The sequence below is a fragment of the Oncorhynchus masou genome, chromosome 13, assembly GCF_036934945.1.
Source record: "Oncorhynchus masou masou isolate Uvic2021 chromosome 13, UVic_Omas_1.1, whole genome shotgun sequence".
In the NCBI taxonomy this organism is placed as follows: Eukaryota; Metazoa; Chordata; class Actinopteri; order Salmoniformes; family Salmonidae; genus Oncorhynchus; species Oncorhynchus masou.
Window position 1 is genome coordinate 56,366,064 of NC_088224.1, and position 15,063 is coordinate 56,381,126.

The following is a 15,063-nucleotide window of genomic DNA, read 5'->3' on the forward strand; positions in this document are numbered from 1 at the left end:
TGTATGGACTGACCATTTCGGGTTGTCAGTGATGTGGAAGCAGATGAACTTGAAGCTTAATGATGAGCTTGGAGTGCACTATGGTGTTGGTTGTCTAGCAACAAAACCGATGTGTGCACAACTATGGGGCAAAACAGACTGAATTGGCTTAGATTGTTGATAACATGTCAACTATATTTTGTGAGCACCGGTCTCTCAAATACATCGTTATGGTTGTTGGTAGCTAGCTAGATAGCTAATATTAGCCTTATTAGCAGAAATGTGACAGTCAAAACACCTCAAAACAAGATATTGTATCAACAGCAAGATCAAATGAGCTGAAACGAGACACTTACGGTCCACGACATGGCAGTTTCGTGTCATTGTTGTTAGCTATCTGGCCATCCAGAACCATAACATACATACTTTCTGTCCATTTGAAGCGAACATTGTTTTCATGACGTTGTTAGCTAGCCAGTCTATTTTCTTGCCAGTATCACTGACAGTGAAAAAGTACTTGCTCCCTTGCTGATTTTCTCTATTTTTGCACATTTTTTTTAAACGGATTACTTTCAGATCTTATTAGATAAGGGAAACCTGCATTTACAAATAACAAACAAAATGTATACTTATTTAATTTATTTAATGAACAAAGTTATCCAACACCCAATTCCCCTGTGTGAAAAAGTAATTGCCCCCTTGCACTCAATAACTGGTTGTACCATCTTTAGCTGCAATGCCTGCAGCCAAATGCTTCCTGTAGCTGTTGATAAGTCTCTGACATCTCCGTGGAGGAATTTCGGCCCACACTTGCATGCAGAACTGCTTTAACTTAGCAACATTTGTGGGTTTTGCCACAAGACAGTGTTTCAAAACACACAATCAAGTGTACATGAAAATGGTTCAAAAGCAACACATTTGAAGTTTTGGAATGGCCTAGTCAAAAGTCCAGACCAAATCCCAATTGAGCTGTTGTGGCAAGACTTGAAACGAGCAGTTAATGCTTGAAAGTTAAAGAAGTTCTGCATGCAAGAGTGGGCCAAAATTCCTCCACAGCGACGTGAGAGGCTGATCAACAACTATAGTAAGAGTTTGGTTGGAGTCGTTGCAGCTAAATCTGGCACAACCAGTTATGAGTGTAAGGGGGCAATTACTTTTTCACAGTGGCATTGGGTGTTGGATAACTTTGTTTATGAAGTAAGTATGTAATCGTTGTGTTATGTGTTCCCTTTATCTAATAGATTTCGGTTGAAGATCTGAGTACATTCAATAGCAAACATGTAAAAGTGGAGAAAATTAGGACAAGGGGAAAATACTTTCACACCACTGTAGGTTTAAGTTTGCGAACAAACTCAATAATATCAGTTGTGCCAATCACAACCATTGTGTCAAAAGCATATGCAAAATGTTACCTTCATGAGGTAATTGAATTATTTTTCTGGTAACCTCTAACATTCCAGTCACAGCGTTCTGCTTCTGTCAAACAGATATATGTCTACATGGATATACTTGTGTGTCTACACAAGTCCAAAACAACAGTTATATGTGAGCAGGTAAATCGGAACACGAAGCTCATTTTTTAAGGACAGGTCTGGGCACACAAGATATTGTTTGAATCTGGCTGAAGTGTGCAGTACTATTTATTAGTTGAAGCAAAAGTCACAACCAAATGTTGTGTTACCACACATCAGTCATGTTGAATACAAAAGGCAGAATAACATAGTGACCCCCACAGTATACATAGTGTACAGTACCCCTAAGTGGTTTGCATGTATATATGTACAGTCCTAACCATGTAGCAACCTACAAAACAAAACACATTTCATTGGCTTACATTTTAACACAGAACTTCTGGTCCTGTTTCCATAACATTTCAATAGAGAACTTAATATGAACCTATAGGCATGTGCAGAAATGTTGTCCTGTTTAACAAGGGCACAAAGCAGGGGAGTATGATGAAAAGTATGGAGATATGGTAAGCAACATCTCTGATGGGAATTCTTGAAACCTGACCAAAAACAAGCTTAAAAATACATGAATGTGGACAGAAATTAGCCTTGAAATATCAACCCATACCTTAGAGATCCTACCTGAGAAAAATAGCAAGATACATACAACTCACTAACGCTTATATAGTTGTCTACAAGAAAAAAGGAGGTAAATGTAAGGTTATGGTTACTGTATAATGACAAGCAGCTGCCTGTGAAGCTGAGCCTGTGACCTCTCCACAGTAAAGTGGTCACTCCTCAGTCCTGAGTTTGATGTAGCAATCATAGGAACGCGGCACGCGGCCAAAGCTGGAGCACGCTGGCTCGATGTTGATCTCCTCTGGAGGTTTGGTGCTGGTGAAAGTGAAGCTCTGCAGGAGGGAGGTAAAGAAGAGAAAGAGCTCCACTCTGGCCAGAGCCTCTCCCAGACACACCCGCTTCCCTGAGGGAAAAGAGAAGGGAGAGGTCATTGTCAGTCAGCTGAGCCTATAACTGAATTGAAGTTGACCAGAGGTTTCTTGTTAAATTTTTTAAATGAGTGGGGAAATCCTAGGCTGGTGGATCAGGCTAGCTCCACCAGGCTAGGGCTGTCACACCCTGATCTGTTTCACCTGTCCTTGTGATGTTCTCCACCCCCTCCAGGTGTCGCTTATTTTCCCCAGTGTATTTATCCCTGTGTTTCCTGTCTCTCTGTGCCAGTTCATCTTGTATGTTTGTCAAGTCAGTGTGTTTTTCCTGTTCTCCTTTTGCTATTCTCCTTTTGATAGTCTTTCCGGTTTTGACCCCTGCCTGATCATCCTGCCTGTCCTGACCTTGATTCTGCCTGCCTTTTGGTACCTTTTGAACTCTGAACTGGTTTTGACCTTTTGCCTGTCCATGACCATTCTCTTGCCTTACCCTATTGGATTATTAAATATTGTAAGACTCCAACCATCTGCCTCCTGCATCTGGGTCTCGCCTTGTGTCATGATAAGAGCAGTCACAATCCTCTCATATTGTAATGTTTGTTTGTGGATAGGCTAAATACAGGAACTCACTTAATCCACAAACTACTTGCAGCATGATCTTACCCACTCCAAAAGCGAAGAATCCATTTTTCTTGAAGCATCCATTTTCATCCAGGAAGTTCTCTGGGTCAAACTCATCTGGGTTTTTAAACAGTTTGGGATCAACAAGCACAGAGGACAGCAGAGGCAGGACCATGGTACCCTGAAAGAATGACAAAATAACACCCTTCACTTGCTATGAAAACTGCATGTTGATCAGTAAAACAATTTTAACACTTCCACGTCAAACAAAATACGGTGGAATGTAACATTCAGTGTTGGTACAGTTACATAATTGTGGTCACCTCTGGAATGTGGTAGTTGTAGAACTCTGTATCTCTGATCACTTTGTGGGGTACAGAGGTGAGACTGAGGTCCATGTATCGCTGGGCTTCGTGGATGAGAGCATCTGTGTAGGGCATTTTAACTCTGTTGTCAACCGTGGGCACTCTTGAGCCAATCATCTTGTCTATCTCCTTCTCTCTTAGGAAGATTTAAGTCACACTTTATGCTGCACTGATACCATGTACGGATTGTTGTTGGAGTTATTACATGTAACTACATCGTAATAAATGTCAAACTATTTATAGTCCAGGACTATTCTTTTGGGGATTACAATGTTATCTAATAGGTCTAGGAGACTTGGACGCAATCTATAAAGAGCTGGGTAGCAGCGAACCTTGAATGTGAGGGTACTTTAACAGCATCAGAAATTAGTGTTCTCGGGTGGATGTTGTGGTTTCTGTTTCAGCAGCAAAAATGTTCCATGCAGTCATCACCATAGTCTCATTGTTGGGATCTTCTTTCTCCTAAGAGAAGAGAATAAGTCACCATCAGTTATGTAAGTAAACAGCGATATCTGGTGGCTAGTTGTTGCCATCTCCACATACGTATTGTCACTAAATACATTGGAAAACCAAAAATTGGCCTCTCACTTGTCTATTCACTCATGATAGCCAAACTCACATAAGTGGACATAGATAGTATCTTAATTCCAGCCACATTCCATATTTTCATCATGTGTAAGAAGTTCACCCTCCAATGTGAGGATCGTGCCGTGTTTTGTACCTCCAGCATTTTAACCAGGAAGGCCTCGATGAATTCCTGAGGTTCAGAGGAGTTATTGTGCACTTGAATTGTGTTCCCATGCAAAACTAGACAGATAGTTAACAACTAAGTCTTCAATAAAACTCCTAAAGTGTGACTTGAATGAATGAATATATTGAAAATGTTTATGTTGTGAGACTGCAAAATACAGAAAATAATATACTTTAGTATTCAATTCACATTGATATACTGTTCGCAAGGTACTAAACGATGTCATAACCGCCATCGATAAAAGACAGTACTGTGCAGCCGTCTTCATCGACCTGGCCAAGGCTTTCGACTCTGTCAATCACCATATTCTTATCGGCAGACTCAGTAGCCTCGGTTTTTCTAATGACTGCCTTGTCTGGTTCACCAACTACTTTGCAGACAGAGTTCAGTGTGTCAAATCGGAGGGCATGTTGTCCGGTCCTCTGGCAGTCTCTATGGGGGTGCCACATGGCTCAATTCTCAGGCCGACTCTTTTGCTGCGGGCGATTCCCTGATCCACCTCTACACAGACCTTGGACACTGTGCTATCTAACCTCCAAACGAGCTTCAAAGCCATACAACACTCCTTTCGTGGCCTCCAACTGCTCTTGAACTCTAATACCAAATGCATGCTTTTCAACCATTCGCTGCCTGCACCCGCACGCCCCACTAGCATCAACACCCTGGATGGTTCCGACCTGGAATATGTGGACATCTATAAGTACCTAGGTGTCTGGCTAGACTGTAAACTCTCCTTCCAGACTCATATCAAACATCTCCAATCTAAAATCAAATCTAGAGTTGGCTTTCTATTCCGCAACAAAGCCTCCTTCACTCACGCCGCCAAACTTACCCTAGTAAAACTGACTATCCTACCGTTCCTCGACTTCGGCGATGTCATCTACAAAATAGCTTCCAATACTCTACTCAGCAAACTTGATGCAGTTTATCACAGTGCCATCCGTTTTGTTACTAAAGCAACTTATACCACCCACCACTGCGACCCAGCCTACCCATTTTACCTACCTCATCCCTATACTGTTTTTATTTATTTACTTTTCTGCTCTTTTGCACACCAGTATCTCTACCTGCACATGACCATCTGGTCATTTATCACTCCAGTGTAATCTGCTAAATTGTAATTATTTGCCTACCTCCTCATGCCTTTTGCACACAATGTCTATAGACTCTTTTTTTTATTTTTTTTATACTGTGTTATTGACTTGTTTATTATTTACTCCATGTGTAACTCTGTGTTGTTATCTGATCACACTGCTATGCTTTATCTTGGCCAGGTCGCAGTTGCAAATGAGAACTTGCTCTCAACTAGCCTACCTGGTTAAATAATAATAATAAATAATAATAAATAAGGTAAAAAATTAAATAAATAAAAAATAGCTGTACATTATACATTTGAAGTTGCATAAATACAAAGCACATGCTAAGGTACCATGCATCTGGCATGATGCCAAACCATATAGCTAATTGTTACTCATATGGTAATTGGCTAACTCTTTAATTACTCCAAAAATGTGCAACCACCTCTGTACAATAACAAAGCATATTACACCAGAAACAGTTCGTTTACATGACGCACGATTAGTTTACATAACGCACAAGCAAAGTAATACAGCTGACGGCATACATGAAAGGCAAGGCAATTTGTGTGAGTAAATGCAACCAACTAACATTGCTAAAGTAAGCAATTCTATCAATGACAAGATTACCATCACTAGCAATATGCTTGAATCAAATTTACAAACAAATATTTTCCAAGGCTGAAGCGTGACAAGAAATAACTAAGTAAACAGGCTATTTTGTCAGGACAAGATGCTAGAATATGCATATAATTGACAGCTTAGGATAGAAAACACTCTAAAGTTTCCAAAACTGTAACAATATTGTCTGTGAGTATAACAGAACTGATATTGCAGGCGAAAGCATGAGAAAAATCCAATCAGGAAGTGACTTATTTAGAAACCTCTGCGTTCCTATGCATCCCTATTGAGCAGTGAATGAGATATCAACCAGATTCCTTTTTCTATGGCTTCCCTAATGTGTCTAGTGTAACAATACATAGTTTCAGGCTTCTATTTTGAAAAATGAGCTTGAACGTCAACATTGCGTCAGTGGTCAGCTGAAGTCTCTCAGAGTGTTTTGTGCGTAAAGGACAAATGCGGCCATTGTTTCTCTCTTTCCTACTAAGAAGCCATCTGTCCCGGTTGATATACTGTATTATCGAATAGATATTTGAAAAACACATTGAGGATTGATTATAAACAACGTTTGCTATGTTTCTGTCGATATTATGGAGCTAATTTGGAATATTTTTCGGCGTTGTCGTGACCGCAATTTCCGGTCGATTTCTCAGCCAAACGTGAAGAACTAACGGAGCTATATCGGCTATTTTGGGAAAAAAGGAACATTTGCTATCTAACTGGGAGTCTCGTGAGTGAACATCCGAAGCTCATCAAAGGTAAACAATTTAATTTGATTGCTTTTCTGATTTTCGCAACCAGGTTGCCTGCTGCTAGCTAGGCATAATGCTATGCTAGGCTATCGATAAACTTACACAAATGATTGTCTTGCTTTGGCTGTAAAGCATTTTATGCCAAAATCTGAGATAACAGGGTGATTAACAAAAGGCTAAGCTGTGTTTCAATATATTTAACTTGTGATTTCATGAATAGGAATATTTTCTCGTAATATTTATGTCCGTTGCGTTATGCTAATTCGTGTCAGTTGATGACAACGCTCCCGGATCTGGGATGGGTAGTACCAAGAATTAAGATGGATTTCTGCTTGCCTTTGTGTGTAGTCTCTGGCCTTGTTTATGAAAGCAAACATCCCATGGTGTTTGCCTGGAAAGCAGCAAACAATTCTAGGGAACATGTTGTACATCTGAAAGAAATGGGAGGGGGTTTTGTTAGTGAAAACAATGGCTTGGTCAGCCCAAGGCCATTTTGTGCAATTACTGTGATGGCGTTGAGAGCAATGGAAGATTCTATGAAAAGAGATGATCTGAAAAGTTACTGTACCACTCCAATAGGGCTGTTGAGTACAAGGAAGTAGGCATCAACAGCCTTTTGGATGAGCAGAAACATTGGGTCGTCATTTTCAAACCTGGGCCCAAAGACTACGGAGCAGATCACATTGCCAACACAATTGCAAAGCAATTATTTGGGATTGACAACTGAATCTGGATTAGAGAAGGAAGGCAAGGACAGACAAATACATTAAAATAATTGATTGGTTATCCATGAAGTATATAATATTATGATGGTGAAACGTTTAGAAATAGCTGTGAGAAGCAACAACTACGTTTGAATTAAACACTAGATTTTCCATGTCTTTTAAAGTAAAATGTTAACTTTTCAATCACATGTTTAGCGTGAAAACCTTGCTGAAGATAATATACTGAGAATAATGTATACAAATACTTCCTTATCTGTGATGACATTACCCCTGCCCCAGTTCTCAGTTACACTGATTACAAAACAAATGTTAAACTCCCTTGTAATTTAATTCTAGGGTCCTGGAGGGAGAGGCAGGTCCTGGCAAAATGCTCTGTCTGGTTTTGTACTGGGGAGGTTTTACCAGTGGCAGATTTACCATTAGGCAGAAGAGACAATTCCCTAATCAAGGGGCCTTGCTCATGATTTGGCAAAAAATAATAATATATATAATTCAATTATTTCTACGCTTGAGGCCCCCATGCTCCGCTCGAGGATATTGCCAATAAAGTTATGATAAAATATATTTCAAAAGCAAGAAAAATACTCAGAAAACAATCTACCTCAATATTCACTGAAGGCTTTCACCAGCACCTTAGCCTCTTCTTGGACATGTTCTTCGATGCTCCTGCGCCCCATCCCAAAGTTGTGAAGTGCCTATCCAAGAAGGCTCAAGGTCATTGGCCACAGATAAAATGTCAAATCACGTTATACAGTGGGGCAAAAAAAGTATTCAGTCAGCCACCAATTGTGCAAGTTCTCCCACTTAAAAAGATGAGAGGGGCCTGTAATTTTCATCATAGGTACACTTCAACTATGACAGACAAAATGAGGAAAAAACATCCAGAAAATTACATTGTAGGATTTTTTAATGAATTTATTACACTCTGACTTTAGATATCTCTGTTTTCTTTATATTGTGGTTAGGTCAGGGTATGACGACGACAATATCCTGTACCGGCTCTGCCTACTATGTCTACGGTGCGTCTGCACAGCCCAGTGCATCCTGTGCCAGCGCCCGCACTTTCCTGGCTCAAGAGAGCAATCAGCCAGGACTCATTGTGCCAGCTCTACGCTCCAGATCTCCAGTGCGCCTCCACAGTCAAGTATGTCCTGTGCCTGCTCTTCGCACACGTCCTGAGGCGGGTGTCTTCAGCCGGTGCCAACTGTACCAGTCCCACGCACCAGGCCTCCAGTGCGCCTCCAGAGTCCAGTATGTCCTGTGCCTGCTCCCCGCACTCGCCCCGAGATGCGTGTCTTCAGCCCTGTACCACCAGTGCCTGCACCACGCATCAGGTCTCCAGTGTGCCTCCACAGTCCAGAGCTTCCGGCAACAGTTCCCAGTCCAGAGCATCCGGCGACAGTTCCCAGTTACCAGTCCAGAGCATCCGGCGACAGTTCCCAGTCCAGAGCTTCCGGCGACAGTTCCCAGTCCAGAGCTTCAGGCGACTGTTCCCAGTCCAGAGCTTCCGGCGACAGTTCCCAGTCCAGAGCTTCCGGCGACAGTACCCAGTCCAGAGCATCCGGCGACAGTTCCCAGTCCAGAGCTTCCGGCGACAGTTCCCACTTGTCTCTGATTGGGGATCATATTTAGGTAGCCATTTTCCCTTTTGTGTTCGTGGGTTCTTGTCTATGTGTAGTTGCCTGTCAGCACTCATTTGTATAGCGTCACATATCGTTTTGTTATTTTGGTTAGTTTGTTCAGTGTTCATTCTTATAATAATAAAGAATGTACGAATACTACGCTGCGCCTTGGTCCGATTCATACGACGAACGTGACAACGTCAACAGCGGTTGAAACCAAAAATCGCAAATTTGGACTCCAGACCAAAGGACAAATTTCCACCGGTCTAATGTCCATTGCTCATGTTTCTTGGCCTCAGCAAGTCTCTTCTTATTATTGGTGTCCTTTAGTGGTGATTTCTTTTCAGTTATTCGACCATGGAGGCCTGATACACTCAGTCTCCTCATACGAATTGTAATTGCGTAATGGGATTTTGGATAGTTTAATGAAGGAAACTCCAATTCCCTTTTGAGTATAACTAAATCAGAGGACCGCCCATCAGCCCAGTTAGGGTCACAGGCCCTTTTCTGCAACTCTCGAATAAAACCCCAACTTTGAGAATTTCTCAACAGACCATGTTTCTCTCAATCACGAGAGGACAAAGGTTGCAGACCAGCTTACCTCGATAACGAGAGGGCCAAGGTTTGAGTAGATGGCTGAATCTTTTAACCATACCACGTGGTTAAACTCTTAGACTATCGATATCGACAGAAAAATAACAAGTCTTTGATATTAATTACTAGTCTGCTGCTAGGAATTCGATATAATTGAACGGGAAGACCGAGAACTGCCAAAACATCCATTCTATAACAACATCGCTGAATGTTACTCTGAAGTATCCATTCTGACCCAGAGAGAGAGAGATGGACAATTCTACAAAAGAAACAAACTTTTCATCAAGATCAAGATGACACACTTAGCGTAAATAAATATATTGATTGCAATTGTTCCCGAATGAGTGAGCGTTCATGTGCAAAGGATTAGCATTTCAATTGTTAAAATTATTAACTCTGTAGTGACTTCTCATCTGACCCCCACTCCCCTTTTGTCTAACAAGCCGCCATGCCAGTTTAGCCCACTAGGGCACATTCCCCTATCATTTCTTGTAACCATATTTACTTTGTTTGTTTGTGTGTGCACTTCTGTGATCGTTTAGTTAGTTAATAAATAAATGATTTAAGACAATTGATGTATGGCTGACTCATAGTGAAGACTGGGTTCGTGCAGATAACCAACAATTTATGACGTTTGGAATGAGACTAACGTGAGGTAAAATAAATAATGAATTAATCAGAAGACTATTAATCAGATATGAAAATATCTGAAAAGTTAATCTGAATATTTTCCTTGGTGCCCGACTTCCTAGTTAATTACAGTTACATGATTAATTAGTTAATCAAGAAATGCTAATTACAGAGAATCTTTGATAACTAAAAGTCTTAATTTAATGATAGTAAAGACACAACATATAGTTGCCAGCAGCACAGTTACCAACGCTTTGGATAACATAAAAACTGCCTAACCAGCTCTGCTGGGGCGAGTAAAATGGTCAGAGTGGTCTCATTTGTGTATGGAAGTAGCTAGAAAGCTAGCCAACATAAGCTTGGTTGCTTGACTGCCGTTGTAAGGTCAGAATGCTCAAATCAACCCTACTCCTTGGCCCGAGTGTCCAGTGTTCTCACCAAGAGCGAAAAGATCTGATTTTACAACCGGAAAATATGACAACGCTCAAAATTTACGAGCGCACTCTGGCACTCCAGATTGAATTTAAGAACACACCCGAAGTCGTAAGATGTCTAACTCATAATTTGTTATGCTAACTAGCTAGCAAGAGGATGCATAGCAACAGCATCAACTTCCGGTAGACAGGCGAAGAGCTGGTATGCTCAACTGAAAGGATACTGTTTGTTTACAGTATACTATAATGAACTAATAGTATGTAGTATATAGTCATTAAGTATGTAGTTTACAGTATGTTAGTATGGGTATTTGAATTCAGCTATGGTTTCCTAATACCTATACTTTTTGAATTATGTATGGTTTGGATCTTTTACATGCTGGGTTTATTATGAATTGTCATAATAATGGTTTATGTTGTGGTAATGGTTTATTATAAACACATGGCTATGCCTGCATATGAGATGGTGTAATAGGCCAAGTGATATCATGTTTCAAATAACATTTAAAATAAAATAAAACACTTTTAATCACCAAAGTAGGCCCACTCTCTTTCGCCACCATAAATAAGATGCTTGATGACACGGTCACACTTCCTTTACTCTATAAAAAGATTGCAATATCAAGCTTGGTTGGTCATTTTGAGTGAATCCTTGTAGCCTACATCGTGGTCCATGGGCGGGGCAAAGAGAAAGACCTTGGCAGAAGTAGCAGCATCCTTAGCACCATCATTGCTGTTCTTATCTAGCTAGACCGAAAAATATCATGGCGAGGAAAAGCTTGAGAAAATTGACAAGGCTTGTTTTCAGTTAAGATTACTATCCTTCATGCTTATTGGATATATTTTGTTTGATTAGATTTCATTATTCTCCCAGGCCGGTATAGAGGTGAAGACAGGAAGGAAGTGGAGGGCTCAGGATGCAGTGGATCAGGCTGGTCACAGGTACAGCACAGCGTGCTGGTGAGCACGATGATTACCGGAAGAGCTGGCCTTGGTAGCATTACAACACCACACTACAACAAGGCCCAATGCAAGACAGGGGAAGTGCGAGCAGCAGTAAAGGAGGATTGAGCCAGCAGGATGGTCGGAATGTGGCAACAAAGAGCCTATAGAAGATGAGGGCAAGCGGTGGAGCGTAAGGTCACATAATCCGAGTTGTGGAAGGCCGAGCCCCATCACATCAATTCCTTGATCCAGGCAGTCTACGATGTTTAGCTAGCTAGCGTTAGCCACAACAAATTGGAATTCGTAACATTTCATATGCGTTTCAAATTAGTAATATATCATACGAATTGTAATTCGTAACATATCAGACGAAGTGGATGCTGGACATCCACAAATGAATACATACGAAATTTAACATATCATATTAAATGGAGAATTACTTACAAAATAATACAAAATGCTCTGAGACCAGGCTGAATTTAGACGTATATTCCTAGAAGGATCGGCCTGTGACTGAGTTAAACTGTGACAACTTGTTTCCATGTGTGGGATAGTGGTGTGCGTGTCAGCTGTTTGTTCACCCTCCCGAAATGGCTAATAACCCATTGGCAACTGCTACAGACGGCATCTAACTGAGCATTCACATTCTCTCAAGATGCTGAAAGAAAGAAAGAAAGAAATCATGTTTCTCCACTTCTGTTACCGAGTCAACATTTTGCCTACATTTGGTGTATCGTTAGACTGCAAGAAATGCTTAATTCTGCTGGAGTTAAATATTAAGGCCACACAGTATGTGAGAGGTTATAGACCTTGTGTCAGTGTCAAAATGTCAGTTTCCATTGAACCGATCCTTCAGTCTTATGTAACCATACCAAACTTAACATACTAATTTGCTAACTCATACAATGATGTAGAGATTTGGCTCTGGTGGCTAGATTTTATTTTCATAATGTGTAGAGAGGTCCAATATCCAATTCCACGAATGTATCACTGTTCTACCTTCAGTGTTTTAACCAGGAAGACTTCGAAGTAGTCTTGTATGTAAGCTTTGGTCTTGTCTATGGACTTAAACAGCTGTCGTGTCTTTGGCTATGCCGGGTTAAGTGATATGACATGCTATTCTATAAAATCCTTTTACTGTAATTAATATTACCTGATTCAGCTAATCATGTAAATGTAATTAACTAGAAAGTCGGGGCACCACGAAAGAGTGATTATAGAGCTGTTGTCTTCCAAATAAACTCTGAAAGACCTAGTAATATTTTACATCAATAGCAGTCAATATTAATCGTCACCTTATTTCAGTCTCATCTGAAAGTTGTAAATTCTTGGTTATCTTCACGAACCCTGGTTAACAAGTTGAATCAGCAATACAAAATTGGGTTGAATTATTTATTTACTAAATACCTAACTAATCACACAGAATTACATATACACAGAATGAATCATACCTTGATTACAAATGATGTCATAAAGGAAAACGTCCCTAGCGGACGGAACAGATATGACAGCTGGTTACACAAAGAAAAGGGGGTTGGGTTTGAGTGAAAGAGCGGGAAGACTGAAGAACAAAGGGAGAAGCGATGTCTCTATCGGGCCGTAGGCAGCTACTCTATCGTAAATACAGAATCTTATGCATTCTAAATTACCGCCCATTTGGAAAAGGAATATGCAATAAATATTTACTCTGAGCTGTAATAGGTTGGTGGTAGATGGAAGGCCATGATGCCCAACAGAGTTCTTTGTCATTTGAAGAGTGTGTCTGGGTGTGAATGGGATACGTTGTAGTGTCGTCGTTGTGTGGTAGACGGAATGCTCTGTCTGTCCTCTCCTAGCCCACATTTACAGAGGTCGCTGCTAACTCAATGGCTAGGAGGTATCACTTCTGTAACGAATAAGAGTTCAATGTTCATACCATTCGCAACCAAAGCTCACACTGAGGTTGGCTTCTTTCTGTAGTTATTATCTGAATCCTTCTGACATCGGACCGTCATCCTAATGTACCCGGAACAGGAGGTTTCATTTTCGTCAAGGGCTTATATAGTGGAGGGAGAGAAGGGTGTGTTTCATAGTTACAACCCATGTCTCTTCACAGGGGCGGGCCACTGATTGAGCAGAGCCCTAACCTTATGAAAACCCAAATCTCTCATTTGGAAGCTAAAATTACATTTCATCTTTTCACAAATAATTTTATATTTAAACACTTGGAATTGCACAACAATTCCATGTGAATCTGATAACTATAATGTGTAGACTTTCCCAGATACAGTTTATGTCATCCTGTCATCACTCATAATGTCTCAGATGACAACCGAACTGACATCATATTCATTAAGTACCAACGCATATTTTCAACTGGTTCTATTACCGAAATATGGTTAGTTTCCCTCCACTTGTTTGATGTTCCCAGACTCTCTATGTTTAACAAAGGCTATTCGAGAGTCCCTCTGTAGAGTCAAGAGAGAGGGAAGTGAGAAAGGTACAGTGCCTTGCGAAATTAATCGGCCCCCTTGAACTTTGCGACCTTTTGCCACATTTCAGGCTTCAAACATAAAGATATAAAACTGTATTTTTTGTGAAGAATCAACAACAAGTGGGACACAATCATGAAGTGGAACGACATTAATTGGATAATTCAAACTTTTTTAACAAATCAAAAACTGAAAAATTGGGTGTGCTAAATTATTCAGCCCCCTTAAGTTAATACTTTGTAGCGCCACCTTTTGCTGTGATTACAGCTGTAAGTCGCTTGGGGTGTGTCTCTAATTTGTCCTTGAGTGGCCTCGCCAGAGCCTGGACTTGAACCCGATCGAACATCTCTGGAGAGACCTGAAAATAGCTGTGCAGTGACACTCCCCATCCAACCTGACAGAGCTTGAGAGGATCTGCAGAGAATAGGACAAACTGCCCAAATACAGGTGTGCCAAGCTTGTAGCGTCATACAAAGCAGACTTCCGATGCCGACAGGGATGGCCGCCTCGCTTCACCTTCCTAGGAAACTATGCAGAATTTTGTTTTTTTTAATGTGTTATTTCTTACAATGTTACACCAGAAAATCATATTTTTTTTATTACATACAGTCGGGAGGAACTATTGGATATAAGAGTAACATCAACTCACCGACATTACGACCAGGAATACGACTTTCCCGAAGTGGATCCTCGGTTCGGCCTACCACCCAGGACAATGGATCGGATCCCAGCCGGCGACCCAAAGCAATGACGCCGTAGAAGGGGCAGACGGAGCGGTCTTCTGGTCAGGCTCCGTAGACGGGCACATCGCGCATCGCTCCCGAGCACACTACTCGCCAATGTCCAGTCTCCTGATGACAAGGTAGACGAAATCTGAGCTGCCTTCTGTAGAGACATCAGAGACTGTAACATCCTTTGTTTCACGGAAACATGGCTCACTCGAGACACGCTATCTGAGTTGATACAGCCACCTGGTTTCTTCACGCATCGCGCCAACTGAAACAAGCATCTCTCTGGTAAGAAGAAGGGCGGGGGTGTATGCCTTATGATAAACGAAACATGGTGTGATCATAACAACATAC

General features: G+C 41.1%; 1 pseudogene; it reads right to left on the reverse strand.

Moving 5' to 3' along the window:
* Positions 1-2,218: 2,218 nt before the first annotated feature.
* LOC135553358 (cytochrome P450 2M1-like) lies at positions 2,219-14,636 on the reverse strand (annotated as a pseudogene).
* Positions 14,637-15,063: the final 427 nt, after the last annotated feature.